General features: G+C 37.3%; 6 non-coding genes across 6 annotated transcripts; 3 read left to right on the top strand and 3 right to left on the bottom strand.

Moving 5' to 3' along the window:
• The first annotated feature begins 2065 nt into the window (after positions 1-2065).
• On the top strand, positions 2066-2137 carry TRNAQ-UUG (transfer RNA glutamine (anticodon UUG)). Its single transcript has one exon. It is a non-coding gene; the product is annotated as a tRNA-Gln (tRNA).
• A 490-nt stretch (positions 2138-2627) lies between these two features.
• On the bottom strand, positions 2628-2699 carry TRNAQ-UUG (transfer RNA glutamine (anticodon UUG)). Its single transcript has one exon. It is a non-coding gene; the product is annotated as a tRNA-Gln (tRNA).
• A 177-nt stretch (positions 2700-2876) lies between these two features.
• Positions 2877-2948, top strand: TRNAQ-CUG (transfer RNA glutamine (anticodon CUG)). Its single transcript has one exon. It is a non-coding gene; the product is annotated as a tRNA-Gln (tRNA).
• Positions 2949-3232: 284 nt separating this feature from the next.
• TRNAQ-UUG (transfer RNA glutamine (anticodon UUG)) lies at positions 3233-3304 on the bottom strand. Its single transcript has one exon. It is a non-coding gene; the product is annotated as a tRNA-Gln (tRNA).
• Positions 3305-3875: 571 nt separating this feature from the next.
• On the bottom strand, positions 3876-3947 carry TRNAQ-CUG (transfer RNA glutamine (anticodon CUG)). Its single transcript has one exon. It is a non-coding gene; the product is annotated as a tRNA-Gln (tRNA).
• A 171-nt stretch (positions 3948-4118) lies between these two features.
• TRNAQ-CUG (transfer RNA glutamine (anticodon CUG)) lies at positions 4119-4190 on the top strand. Its single transcript has one exon. It is a non-coding gene; the product is annotated as a tRNA-Gln (tRNA).
• Positions 4191-13126: the final 8936 nt, after the last annotated feature.

The raw sequence follows: 13126 nt of genomic DNA on the forward strand, positions 1-13126 counted from the left end.
ACTAAAAACTAAATTCATTATCATCATCCGCCGGACAAAGCTGGACATAGGCCTCCCCCTTAGAACGCCACAATGAACGAGAACTCGCCACTTGCATACACCGGAAAAACTAAATTAATGAAACTTTATTTTGATCCTGAAAAACATGACATATCTTTTAGTTATTATGTTAGCCAAGCCAAGACCATTTTTCAGTTTAAGGTTTTGGTGCAAAATATTAAGTTTTAAGAGTTTCTCCCCATTAGGTACAAAGTGGGGGCCGTACTTTAGTTTGCTATATAAAGAATTCAACTAACCTAACCAACAATAAGCTGGAAGACCCCCCGACTTTGTCACTTCAAAGTTCAATACCTAGGACCATTGCTAGAAGACCTGCTTCTAAATAAAAAAACCGCATTCAAATCGGTCCACCTGTTTAAGAGCTATGGTGCCACAGACAGACAGACAGACACACATAGCGGTTAAACTTATAACACCCCTCTTCTTGCGTCGGGGGTTAAAAAGGAAAACTATTACGGGTATGCTTTAGAAATTCAGGAGCAAAAGTCGATTTTCTGCATAGGTATTACTTCTGCATAAGTTCTATCTAGGTAAGACCTTACACTGTACGTATAAGGCTGTTTTTTTTTATTCAACCAATCATGTCTCCCACAGTTCGACAAAGGCTTCTCTTTAGCTCTTTCTCTTCTGATATTTTGTTTTTTTACCAATATAATTTAGTTTTCTTCCTTTCGTATAATACCGCAATGCCCTGTCCCTCAATACAGCCCTGTCCTTAGAATCGCCACGCATATATAATTCAGAGCAGACACGTGCGTGGACGCAATCAGTATGCTGCATTATAGATGAGAGGCGAGCGCGAGATTGTCCAAGAATCAGCAGGATGTAGGACATATTGACCTTTGATGTTGTTTTGTTTTGGGATACATTTTTGACAATTTCCTTGCCCTCTTTTGGGGTTCGAGCTGTGTTTACTTTGGATTGGCAGGCAGCGAAACTTAATATTGATTTTATTGTAACTACATTTGGATTTAATAACAATCATCATCGTCATCACCTCAGCAGTCCATTGTTACTCTTAGACATAAGCCCCATAGAACTCCAGCTGCTTTTGTTGGAAGCGGCCTGCATCAAACATGAACCCTTTGCTTAGACCAGGTCATCCGTCCACCTCGTTGGTGGAAACCTTCGCTGCATTTGTCTATCCATGGTCTCCATTCGAGAACTTTTCAGCTCCAACGGTCATCTGTTCTCTGTTCTCTGGCCTGCCTTGCCTATTTCCTCTTCAACAAGCTAATTGGCTTAAATAATTAATTAAACATTAATTTCGGAGAGCATGGTCCGTAAAATTTCAACCACCTAACCCACGTAACCTTCCAGACTAAGAAACATATTATTAAGACAAGATATTAAAAACTATTTAGATAAAAAAGGCGTTACCACTTAAGTTTTTTTCCGGGCAACATTAAAGTGGCGCTAACTCAATGTCTCTTGTCGAAATATCAGCTAAAATGTTGCCGACTAATCATAATAATATACTTATGATTTGCACCAATGATTCCGGGCAACATTGAAATGGCGCTAATTTAATCTCTCTTGTCGAAATATCAGCTAAAATGTTCCCGACTAATCATAAAAATATACTTATGATTTGCACAAAATTCCGGGCAACATTAAAATGGCGCTAATTCAATGTCTCTTGTCGAAATATCAGCTAAAATGTTCCAGACTAATCATAATAATATACTTATGATTTGCACAAATGATGTATATTATACATGCTCATAATAAAAACGATACATTTATTATTTACCTATAATGTTTTTAAAGTAAGCTAAATGTAAATAAAGCCAGCTTACAGGATACTATTTGAACAGAGTATGAGCAAAGCAATCTGAGTTATTTATTCGCTGTGATACCGTTATAGCCGTCTAAGTAGGCCACTCAGCTATTACCTAGGCCTTTCTCTCGCGCATCTGCCTTCGACCTCGCAAATCGTGACTTTATGCGTGACGTCATAGTGAGAGGTTGAATCTGATGAATATATTGGGCACACATCACAAGCGGTTCCATGGTGTAATGGTTAGCACTCTGGACTTTGAATCCAGCGATCCGAGTTCAAATCTCGGTGGAACCTGAACTTTTATTTGTTATTTGGATTAATTAACTAATTTAATTACGAAATTATGTAATTGAAAACGCATTTCGCGCAAGTCGATTGAATAAATAATGAATGTAAGAAAAACATATTACAGTCTGAATACAATTGTCGATGTAAATTTGCAAACTAGCTGCACCAAACTGTGGTACCTAGTTTCACTTTGCGATTATGAAGAGACATTTCCAATGATAGCTCTGTCAAATAGTAATGTCAAAAAGAGAATAGTGTTTTTTTTTTGACAAAAAGGAATTGTGTATTGCTACAGACTATCATAAATACCAAAACAATCTTAATCTTAAACAACTAAAGAGCATTTATAAACGTTTCTAATTATCTCTATCTTGTTGAGTCTTGATCTTGTTGAATTCCCATCATTAATAGGTACACTATTATTCGTAACAGATGATAATCAAAAGCTTGCCCGAACGAATAAATATTTAGTAGAGCTAAATATTTCCAAAAATTCAGGTTCCACCGAGATTTGAACTCGGATCGCTGGATTCAAAGTCCAGAGTGCTAACCATTACACCATGGAACCGGCTGACAAAAGATGTTAAATCAATAACCATTTAGTTTAATCACAATAACATACATACGTATCTTTTGGTTTACAGACAAGCCCACTTGATCAAACAGGGAAACGTCACGTAATTTTACGTAATTTCTTAAACTTGATAATAAGCTAGGCTATTAATATTATAATAAGCAATCAAGCGGTTCCATGGTGTAATGGTGAGCACTCTGGACTCTGAATCCAGCGATCCGAGTTCAAATCTCGGTGGAACCTGATTTTTTTGCAATGTAGATCGTAGAATTTTGATGAGAATAAGGTGGGAAACTTTTGTTGTTGGCAATTTGTTTAATGAATTTGTCGAACCACCCAATTTTTGAAAATCAGACGCGACGTTGCTTTTTATTATTATATAGACTGACCCTTAAACCCTTACTTCTAAGTAAACCCAATGTAGACTTGTCCGACACACTCTTGGCCAGTTTCATTACGTGTGTATACAGCTATTATTGTTTTATATTTTTTAAACTAATTAGCAAATTTACGAACACTAAAAGTTCAGGTTCCACCGAGATTTGAACTCGGATCGCTGGATTCAAAGTCCAGAGTGCTCACCATTACACCATGGAACCGTGTTTTCGAACCACCAATTCTTCCACCTGCACCTTTTGTAAATGCTTGAACAAAAACCAATAGAAGCACACTTGAACAAATATAATATGTAGCACTACTTTATTCGTGATTGCTGGTAATTGATTATTATAAGAAAATGGATACCTACTTGTCTTTATCCGTGTGTAGTGGTGAGCACTTTGGACTCTGAATCCAGCGATCCGAGTTCAAATCTCGGCGGGACCTGTACTTTTAGTGTTTGTATTGCGAATTAGCTTTATAAAATATGTAATAATAGTTGGATACTTACACATGGTGAAACTGGCCAAGAGTGTGTCGGACAAGTCCACATTGAGCTTCTTTAATAATAGTAATAAGCCTAAGTTAACCCTGAAAAATTAAGCGGTTTGACAGATTCCTTAAAACAAATTACCTACCTGCACCAAAACCTTCTGGCGTCATTCTAATCAAAATATTAATTCAAAGTCTAAAGACGATTGTTTTAAATAAAATTGGCAAGAAAAATATTCCGAAAACTTTGATAGAAAATATCCTGATTCTAATACGATTGATCTACATTGCACAAAAATTAGGTTCCACCGAGATTTGAACTCGGATCGCTGGATTCAGAGTCCAGAGTGCTCACCATTACACCATGGAACCGCTTAATTGCTCATTAAATTATAGCTTGCTAACATGACTACAATATCGAATACAGATAACAATTGAATACATACAGAAAATGTATTGTTCCCGCTCAGTGGCCATCAATTATATGATGACAGTAATAAAATAGTGACTAAAAGATCAAATTGTTGCAATAAGCTATCAAGCGGTTCCATGGTGTAATGGTGAGCACTCTGGACTCTGAATCCAGCGATCCGAGTTCAAATCTCGGTGGGACCTGTACTTTTTCATTATTTTTGCGATGAAAACTGTGTACGTTCAATTCACAGATGTCACTAAGATCGTAGATCCATGTAGCATGTAGCGCCATAAACCATATGCAACGTGAAACAAATCCAAAAAGAAACAAAGAAGCAAATAAAGTTCCACATTTGTTTTTAAAGATTCAAGTGTCCAGGATTAAACAGCCCAAGTGTCGGACAAATTTCATCAGGGCACAGTATCACTTTCCGATATCGTCTCCCGTTCCGACCAAAATGGGCGCCGCCGCGATCAAATTTATTCAAATTGTACCGTGTCACCACCGCACTTCCATCGCACCTGCTTTACACCGGCCACTGGCAAAAACGAACCTTAACTACCCTCGAATAAGCTTGAAAATGTAATGCAGGTAACGACACTCAATTCGATATATGATTATGGATAGAAATTCTTATTCCACTCAAAATAACATCCGTTTCCTCTTAGCAGAGGTTCACTTGCCTCCTTAGAACTGAAGGCATTGTGAAGTCGACTTTACAGGTTGGTCGGAACGTTGGTTTGCTTTTGGAGTACATAAGTCGCGAAGTAAATGGGTAGCAGAGACGGCTGCCAGTTTTGATACAGACAGCCTTTGTTGGGTTTCTAGAAGACGTGTCTATGAAGATTGTGTGAGTGGATGGCGTGAAGGGTATCGGAGGATATATTGGTTGTGAATACTAATGCTCGTCGACATTAGACAATGTTTTCGTTAACTGAGCGACGCGATTAGAGTGAGATAGAAAACATCTCGCATCTCGTAGGGAGTTTGAAACGCGTTACCATTTTGTGTCGTGTTCGTGATAGTTGGGCCTGTGTCGCACAAACGTATCTGTACACGATTCTTAGGGGACAAGCAGGGTAATATTTTAGTTCATTAATATGAACATCCGCAAAGTAACGCCTCAATCAATTATAGAAAGCACCTGGGCGACCGAGCTTTGCTCGGGCTAAAACTCGATAAGAAGCGTTTTCCCTGAGATAAGACCAAGCTAAATAGATTTTTCATCCCCGAAACCCCCTACATATCAAATTTTATCGAAATTGTTGGAGCCGTTTCGGAGATCCCTGAAATATTATTGCTCGTTTAAAGGTATTAGCGTCCCTCGGTTGGCAAAAGTATTAGTCAACGTTTAGATCTTACTTTATGTATGCATACTTGTAATATAAAGAAATCATAGACAAAAAACCACCAACGGGACTTATCACGCTAACACACACGAGTAATATTTACCTCGACGTTTCGGCAACATTGCAGTGGCCGTGGTCACGAGTAGACTCGTGTGTATTTTGACTATGAGTGAAAATCACGAAAGTTTAAATTTAAAACGTTATATAAAGAAATCATTTTAAAATGCCATGCAAAAAAGCATTTTTTTTATTTAATAAAATAATATCATTATTATTTGTTTTGCTACAAGACCTACCCTAGATTTGATGCGAAATTTCACACTCAAGAATCAAATAACGTATATTATCACACTGATTTAAATTACAATGATGTATTTCTAACTAAACCTATTGAAATAGAATGCAAGCAATTTATGTCTCCCTCTTTAACTTGAGATCGAAGCAAAAAAACTCAACAAAACAAATAACTGTAAACGCCTCTACATCAGAAAAAGATCCATCCATTTTCACGCATGCCCTCCCAATGAAACTTGTAAAGTATCTTCTTGGGTATCTTTCCCAAATCAACTTATAACACAACCGAAAACATTAAAAAACGCGTCACGACAAGACATAATCAAACATGTCTTCGCGATCACCAACATGTATTTGCAGCTTCACGTGTACTTGTTTCATACTGTTTCATATGTTTACGTACGCAACGTTAACGTTGTCGAATTTACATAAAGATGGCCGGTGAGAGTTGAGACGTCTCGGAATCGAGTTAGCAAGGCTGGGGGGATACTTTAAAACTGTCGCTTAGTTGAGATGTCGAATCCGTTTACGGAGTTTCTCTGAGTTTACGGAACGCCTAGTGATGGGCAATTGACGATAAAATCTCTGCGACGATGTAATATTTGCGAGCTTATCTGTAGCTAAACTGTAGAAACCAGGCTCGTCGGTGAACTGCCGTTTTGGCAAAATATTTTTCGCCAAATTTCACTTCCCAGAAAACTTATCGCAGTAGTTTCATTTCCCAAACAAATCTTTAGCATATTAACATTTCTCATTTTATTCATTTGGCCACATTATCATTTGGCATAATTTTACATTGTCAAGTTTTATTATGACAAGCGTTTACTAAGCAAACGTTTTCTTTTAGCTAATATTATATTCCAAAAAAATTTTTCACACGAACTACGACACTTCGCACACGAACCAACCACAGAAACCAACTGCTACCAGAAAAGTAGGTTAGGTTAGGTTAGAACTGCGTCCCTCACAAAACGAACTGCTATGTATTTTTATGTGTATGGAATATGTGTAAATAAATGTTTCTCTCTCTCTCTCTCTCTCTCTCTCTCTCTCTCTCTCTCTCTTTCTCTCTATCAGAAAAGTAGGTTAGGTTTGGTTAGAACTGCGTCCCCCACAGCAACGAATCGCTGCCAGAAAAGTAGGTTATTATGCCATGCAATATTTTGGGAAGAATGCTTTATGACAAACGATACATTTGACTAAATAATACTTGGTAATATGAAACATGACTAAGTAATTACTTTTGAAACAATAATTTGTCAAAAAAAATTACTAACTGTAAAATTACGATAAGTTGTTTTAGCAAATGTTTTTTTGCCAAATGATAATTTGAGTAAAATATTTTGGGATGTGATACTTTGGGAAAAGTTTTTTGCCCATATTTTAGTAATCCATGCTCGTCGTTATCTACTATTCCTTTCAACGCTAAACCTAGCTTGATAATAAAGCTAGTTTGAAACTTATACCATTTCGTTACCATCACTTTTTTCCTCCTCACTTGTACCTGAAAGTTATTAAGAAACTAGTGACTTCTCTATTGATTGGTCTAATTTTTTTATGAATGGGCAGTTAGATATTACATTTATTATTTTTTATTAAGACGTCCTGTACTTTTATTAGGTAACTGAATCTTCTACCATGGCGACAAAAATGTGCCTACGTAAATCAAATAAAATAAACCTTCGAATACTGACCCTTAAATCTATCGATAGTTTTCCCATCCTTTTTCCCACCAGGGGCGTCCAACTTGCGTATTGAGTTACGCGCCCCAACACCGTCCCAATCGCATCAGCACGCCCATTATAATATCCATTGTCGGATGCTGGTAATCCTGGTATTTACATAATAGCACTCCGGCAGTGCGAGTGGACAATACGCGAAATAGAAAGCCGTAGTGCCTGAACAGTATTGTATCGACATCGATAAAATAAATGTAATCGAGCTCATTCAAGAAATATACCTTTAATACTGACTAACTTTTCCCCTCCCACCAGGGGCGTCCAACTTGCGTATTGAGTTACGCGCCCCAACACCGTCCCAATCGCATCAGCACGCCCATTATAATATCCATTGTCGGATGCTGGTAATCCTGGTATTTACATAATAGCACTCCGGCAGTGCGAGTGGACAATACGCGAAATAGAAAGCCGTAGTGCCTGAACAGTATTGTATCGACATCGATAAAATATTTTGAATGTAATCGAGCTCAAGCACGGTTCAAGAAATATACCTATTACGTAGTTCTTGACTTCGGTTTGAACTTTGACAAGATAATCATCGATGTAACAGGATGTATTAAATAATTACTAATCACTAGATCTGCAGTTGATATTATTTATGGTTTGCCTTTTTTGTACCAACGGAAATTTTGTGTATATTTAAGATAAACATAACCCCCTGTCTCACCATCCATTGATTAAACTTATTTGACGGATATATGTGATGCCGTCTCTGTTTGTTTTGATTGAATAGACGGAGACGGCATCGCATTTATCCGTCAAATAAAATTAATCAATGGATGGTAAAACAGCCCATAATGTAGCAATTGTAAAATTTAGTTACTAGCTGCAGTAGTGTAGGCTGTGCGTTGTCTGTCAGTCAGTCTGTCACAACTCTCCACAGTTTGTATGAACCCAACATGATATCAAACCACCGTATGTGCAAAGCTTGCGCTTCGTAACCATGTGAATATAATAACGCACATATGCATTTGCAGCAACGAATGTGTTGAGCATACTTTATGTAAAGGCAAGTCAAAACACGTAAGTACACGTTCAGTACAGTATTGGCTCACATTCTATCACACGCGCATTCTTCAATAACATTTCTATCCGGGGGTAGGGTGACCACATGACACCCGGGGAAACAAGTCGAATTTTAATCTTTATTTTTAGTAGAAGCAAAGCAAAAGAAGACACTGAAAATTTATTGCTATTTTTAAATATTCTTAAAATTCTCATAATGAGTTTTCACTCGCCTTTCCTTTTCTGGACAGCTATGAAATTATTTGTTGTACATATATAATTTTTACGTCGGTACTTAACTTAGATTAATAAGTAATAATCGTCAAACCTAATGTACAATACAAATCCAACTGAAATAAATGTTATTATACCAAAAACTTTTTTTATAATAGGTATTCAAAATACTCTTTACAGTGTGTTAAACATCAGAGCCAAAAAACCTGGCAAAGACTATGTTTATCTTATAATTTTGTCGAAAAATTACTTTATATTTAAAATAATTACAGATTATTGTAATTCTTACTGTAACACAGTATCACAGGAAATATTTTTTTAATTACATATTTACCTAAAAAAACTAATGTTGACGTTGTCCTCCAGTTTTACACACAGTCTTCTGACTTGTATTTAAAACTGCCTTAAATTATTACGGAATAAGTATTTGAAGTGGATTAGCTTGTATAATCGCCATATTTTGAATAATGACAGTAATTTTCAGGATTATGAATGAATTTCGTACGTTGCTCTTTACAAGGGTAAAAATATCTTAGAAACTTCGTACATCCTGGCCACCCCAGCAGAGGGCGTTATTTGAATGTTCCACAGCCTCCCAGTAATTGATTCGTGGGTGCGCCGAGTGAATTTCAATAGCAGATTAAATTGATATAACGCTACGTGACGGTGTAAATCCACGGGGCAGACGTCTCTTTCTATGTAATAAACTGTTTTAACCTGTTGATGGTTTGTGCGGAGAAATGCTCAGTATTACAGGTAGAATGATCCCGCCTCCAGAATTAACAGGGTCATCTTTGACGGATATGTCTTGGAGGATACTATCATCATTATCAACTTTAGATGAAACACTTTTCGGTGGAGTAATTGTCACTTATTCGGCATTAATATTCTCCGTGACTTTTTCTACTTCGGTATTTAACAAAATAAAATTTCACCAAAAACAAATTTAAATTAATGACCTACCGATGCACCAGCTCCTCAAAAAAAATAGTAGTAGGTAGGTATCCATAAATATGTCAAGTTAAGCGCTGACTGCTAACATTATTATTATTATTTTTATTCGACTGGATGGCAAACGAGCAAGTGGGTCTCCTGATGGTAAGAGATCACCACCGCCCATAAACACCTGCAACACCAGGGGTATTGCAGATGCGTTGCCAACCTAGAGGCCTAAGATGGGATACCTCAAGTGCCAGTAATTTCACCGGCTGTCTTACTCTCCACGCCGAAACACAACAGTGCAAGCACTGCTGCTTCACGGCAGGATTAGCGAGCAAGATGGTGGTAGCAATCCGGGCGGACCTTGCACAACCACCACCCCCTGCCTGCCTGCTTTATACCTCTATTTCTAGCAATGGCCGTCTTTTGGCTAACGATAATACTGATGATGAAGACATTTCATCTAAACTCACTGGTTAACATATATATGGCTATGGATATACAATAAAATACTAATATTCTTTATTGCACACCACAAATCAGTACAAAAATATATTATAAACACTTACCTACATACATTGATAGATATTGTTCAATTCACAAAATAAATTTCATGCTTCATATTTTAGAGCCACACACATTTCGAATCAAAATTTAGCACTACTTCCTGAGTCCCATTGTTTTAACTAAAAAAAACTAAGAACCTTAAGAGTCTAAAACTCTTACTCCAACATTCTTAATTTTCTTATTGAATGAACAATTTTTCTTTATAAATTAAATTCAGCCGTCTTTCTTAGTGTTAATTTGAGTTTTATAAAGTACGCGAGGACTTACAATGATAGACAATTATATCTATTAATGAACTAAAACAATTTCTTTGCTCACCCGCGACCTTATGATAGCTAAGTTTATGTAAGATAAAATATGCGTGTTCATACAGATCCACAATCTCCACACTGTAAGAACACACATAAATCACACAAACCCATCTATCACCACCACAAAACTACACTGACGCGTTTCGAACTCAACCAGAGCTCATCTTCAGAGCAACACAACCGTACACCATGCTACCAGATGTTAGACACATATAAATAACACACAATGTAGACATGTTATGTAGATGTTAGAAATAAGATATATCTACTGTCATACTCATCTCATCAACCTCGAGAAAAACCCATCCAATACAAGCTATCTCCAAAAGCTACTCTGACGCACGCACAACATAAACTTTATCTCCCTATCACTTATATCACTTAGTATCAAATAGCTATCGTAAATACGGGCTTGTCGCCTTTACTGCGGCATAAAAATATGTTTCGGTTTACTGCAGTAATCACTTTCATGGGAAAATTAATATTGCGTTATTGGTTTTTCTTTAACGGCTGTGTAAGGGAATATATTCTTATACCGTGGGTTACAACTTTAAAAACACCTATATCACGTTTTCCAGCCGAAAGTCTGGATTCCATCGTCACCATCTCTGTGAACGGTGCTCTACCAGTGACCCAGTGTACGTTGCCTTCGGCATTTCCCGCCACGTACAGTGAAATCGTGGAATCAATCTTCCGTCAGCAGTGATTTCAGACAGCAATGACGGCGGGGTTTTTAAGAAAAGGGCTTATACTTTATTTAAAGGTCCTTGAGTTGTTGGTAATCATGGCTTTGACTTAATAAAGTCTTTAGAAGAACTTTATTTTCTTCGTCGTCATCATCATTAACCGGAAGACATCCACTCTTGAACAATGACCTCCTCCTAGAACGCCACAATGACCCCACCAGATAATCGTTTGAGAAGAAAAGTCCTCGAGTGGCGACCACGAACCGAAAGATGAAGCGTTGGCAAGCCTCCCACTAGGTGGACTGACCACATCGCAAGAGTTGCGGGCAACAGGTTCAAGTGACGAGTTGTATCGTGCACTGTGACGTTCTATAGTTATTTATGCAACTGTATCGTAATAGGGGTCCTTAAAACACGAGTGTGATTTTATATCACATGAGTGTTTAAGGCCTAATACGTACAGATGCATACATAATTACGTACAGATGCATACAATATTAAATCCTCTATCATGTGTTCAAGAACCACTGAGAATGACCTTGTACCCTTAGTGTACGTTTTTGTAACCGAAAACTTACACTAAGGGCATGGCCGAGAACTATGTAGGTATGTCTGCCCCACGAGCTACGCCCGCTGCGCGCGCGACGACCTGCTGCTGCTTGTGCGCGCGGCGCAGCGCGCCCCGGTGCTGTATGTAATGATGTATGAAATCTCATTAGGATACTGGTATCTGTATCGTAATGAAAATTACGATCCGCCGTGACGATGAGACGTGTTCATAATAGAATCCAATGCTTGCTGATCATTATCTATGGTTTTTGAACGCATAATGGAGGATTGGGTGTAGATAAAGTTTATTGCAGTTACAGAATACGCTTTACTTAAATAAAAAAATATGCTCCAAAATATCCAAACGGTCACAATAAATTCAATTCCGTATCGAGAATCAAGGTGCGTAGCACCGGAAATATGGAGAGAGCCTTGGTCAATGGAAAACATGTGTGAGGGGGACTAAAGGGAAATTTCACCGAAACCATAAAGAAACCCAAAATGAGTTTGGGTTGGGAATATTCAATGTTCCAACGGCGTTTTTCTTTTTTCCATTAGCATTTCAGCAAATTAATACGGATGATGCGCAGGGTTAACTTTGTATGAAAAGTAAAGATGATACCAATACTATACTTAAATTAATTTTGAAAAAAATCTTGCGACTTGCTCTTCATTTGTGATAATGATCGTGGGATGGTAATGACAATGACCTTTAACTGGATGGTCAGAACTCTTTTAGCCGTGAAAATTAAATAAAGATCAAATTTGTAAACTTAATAATGTGTTTGTTGAAAAGCTAAGAACTGTCACGATGAAATTAGGTAAGTAAATAGAAAATACACTCCTTGGTTAAGAATTCCGGATAGATTCGAAACTAACCACCGATCGACCAATTGCACTAATTACTATCAAATGAGTTTTCTATTAACAAAATCTTCATGCAAATTAGTCCATCCGTTGAGGAATTACAATGCCACATAAAAACAAACAGATACTCACATTAAATTTATTAAACCCCTGTTTTGCATCAGAGATTATTAATTGGTAAGCAATATACATCAAAAACAAAAAAAATACGTACAAATAAATAAAATTTATATTTCTACGTAGGTATAATTCCCGGTGAAACGATCGCCGAAACCAAAAACTATCCCGACACAATTTCCAAAAGTACCCAAGGAACCAGTTGGACACTAAAGGGTCCCTTATGTCGCGACATCAATATTTTATGTGACATCTCACTCGCTATATAGAATCAATCATTCTTTGCTTACTTTATATTCAGAGGAGTTTTTTGGTATATTTTCCTTATGCAAAATTCAGGATGGTCCGTGATAGCTATTGGATGGTTGGTGCGATAAAACGCTCCAGAAAAAGGATGTCGCTATGCTTGGATAGCTATAGTACAATGCAGTATGTATTGTATAGTGTAGTAAGCTAGATTGTATGTTGCCAGTTAGGTG

Source organism: Choristoneura fumiferana, chromosome 3 (assembly GCF_025370935.1).
Source record: "Choristoneura fumiferana chromosome 3, NRCan_CFum_1, whole genome shotgun sequence".
NCBI lineage: Eukaryota > Metazoa > Arthropoda > Insecta > Lepidoptera > Tortricidae > Choristoneura > Choristoneura fumiferana.